Below are 2,781 nucleotides of genomic sequence, written 5' to 3' on the forward strand. Positions count from 1 at the left end.
AAGATGAAATTTTCAGAGTAGGTTCTGTTTTCGAATATTTGTTCAAAATATCGAAAGAAAATTGCAACATATTTCCGTGAATACAAAACCTACAGAAGAATTTGAGGGGTTGATATAAAATATCAATTTCAAGTTCCGTGCTAGATTTCGAAATCATAATATCACTGCAAAACCTTCAAGTCAAAAAAAAAATATTGAAAAATTTAGGTACTTAAATCTAAATATTTCCGTGATAATTTATTTGATTAGATTGATATTTTGCTCGTATATGTATATACAGGGTGAGTCTTTTACTTGTACATATATTTTAACCGAAGATTCTTGAGGTCAAAAGAAACACTTTAATCATTTACCATTTTTTCTGATTCGACCCTGTTAAAAAGATATAGCCACATCAAATTTTCATAATGAGCTAATTCACCCCTGGTAAGCGGAACACTGAAGTTTTCGCAAGTATAAGATATACAATTTGAACCTTGGAAATAAGCTACTAAATTGGAAAAACAAGTCAAACAAGTATGCAATAATTATTGAAAATTCGAAATAATCTGTTGATATCCTATTGATTAGGTACCTGAACTGAACCGTAGAAAATTCAAGAAGAACATCTAAAAGAAATAAGTACCCAATATTTCCGTGATCATTGAACCGACGGCGTTGACATTGATGTTGAATAAAAATTTCGAGCTCCATCTCGAATTTTAAACTAATTACAACCTCAGAACCATAAAATATTCAAAAAAAATATTCGAATAGAAATACACAATATGTTAACGACTACAGATTCGTGCAAAATTTCATGAGAATATCCAGGAAAATTATTGAATATTTTCGTGACTAAGTTGAGATTTTAGGTCTATTTGCTCTGTGCAACATTTCAAGCTGATGACATCGCCAAAACTATAGAAATTCAGGAAGAAAATTGAAAAGTAATAGGTACCAACCCAAGATTTCTGTGATAACAGTTTACAGATTCGATCACATTGATATATTGGATTTTCCGAACAAATCGACCTATCGAATTTTTACATATTGAAGGAGTTTCGAATTCGAAGTCTTGGATTCCAAATCATTCTTATACCTAAGTTCACAGTTTATTCCATTCCAAACAGAAATTTTGTAAAGAATTCGAAATATTTTGGAATGTAACTATTATAGAAGGAAACTGATCATAGATACCGTTAGTATTTAGATTAAATTATTCTTTCATATCAAATTCTGAACCAGATCCAACGAACTTTGAATCAAACTTCATCCCACAAAATTCGGAATATCTCAGTTTTGGGATCATCTAGAGAGATTATTGCATCAAATAGGAATTCAGCTTCTGCATAGAATACCTATTCTACATGACATCAAATTTTGAACTGATTCAAAGCCCTAATTATTTCTTCTAAACAATCGACCGATCGAATTTGAACTTTTTATGGAAATTCGAGAATGTAGATTCCTAATTAAGCATCGATTCTGATCAGAAAAACTTGTCTACAAATTTAGAGCACTATTCTTCTACAAAATTCGCAATATCTCAGTTTTGAGCTGTGTTGGGGAGAACCCGATGCAGGTTAGTATTCAGAATCGATACTTCTTCATGTTATCATATTCTGAAGGTCCTCCGCCGCCAATTTTTTTTTCGAAAACTCCCACAACACGCTAGACATCTCGGTTCACAGTTCACTCAGGAATTATCTTATTGCAAATCGGCTTTGAGCATCGAGATTTGCTCATGATATCAAATTTTGAAGCAGATCTGGCCATAAACTCTCTCAGTAAAAATTTCATATCATTTAGATATTTCTAGGATTATATTCAGTGGGGCCATCTAGGAGGAGTAGCTCAAAACCGTTTGTAGTGAGGTTCCACACATCACAGTTTTCTATGCGTGTTTGGCCGCTAGAACAACTAATTGAGTAAAATGCGGATAGATGGCTTATAGCCAAATTCCTTACGTAAAGAGTATCCAAAGTACCTATGGAGTCCTAAATTGGACCCACTACATTGACTATATTGTATATTTTTAGAATATAGTTACTGTATACAATTCTATTATTTTCGACATCTAGAAAGTATATTCCCAACCGCGTTGTGGTAAGTAGGTACACGTTACAGGATTCTGTACGTAGATGGCAGCAGAAAGAATTAGTTCAGTGAAGTGGATATAGATGACGCCATGACAAATTTTCCCTCGAATGAAACTTAAAAATTTTTTCTTAAAAAATTGACATAATTGATGTGCCAGCAACTGCATCTTGGTTATCCAATTTGAGGATAGGCAGCGTAAAAATAACTGTTTCTTGAAGAACAACCATTTACTTCACGTATATTTCTGTAGAGGGCGCATTATTAGAATAGTTCGCAAAATCAAAAGTTTTCCGCATTAGAAGAATAAAGCTATTTGCTTCCTATAAAATGAAACGTATTCAAGAAATGTACGTAAAGTAGGTAAGTATATAGAAGGTCAGGAAATACTCATAAAAAACTTTATGCGAATATTTATGAAAATCGATAATGGTATGGATCATTTTTCATCAAGTTGCAAATTGAATGATACATCCAAATATGAAAAAATGGAAAGCCATATCTATGACAAAAAATCAACTTCTACACAAATTCAAGCTGTTGAGGCATATGACTCCTTGATATTTTGAAAATCTTTGAATCCTTATGAAAGTGAAAAATGAAAACACGTTTGATTTTTTAAATCGTGGAATTCTGGATTCAGGTTATTCGCATTAAACTAACCTGTTTTGCAACATCCATCTAACTACTTAACTTAGTGCA

This window comes from Harmonia axyridis, chromosome 3, assembly GCF_914767665.1.
Source record: "Harmonia axyridis chromosome 3, icHarAxyr1.1, whole genome shotgun sequence".
NCBI classification, from domain to species: Eukaryota; Metazoa; Arthropoda; class Insecta; order Coleoptera; family Coccinellidae; genus Harmonia; species Harmonia axyridis.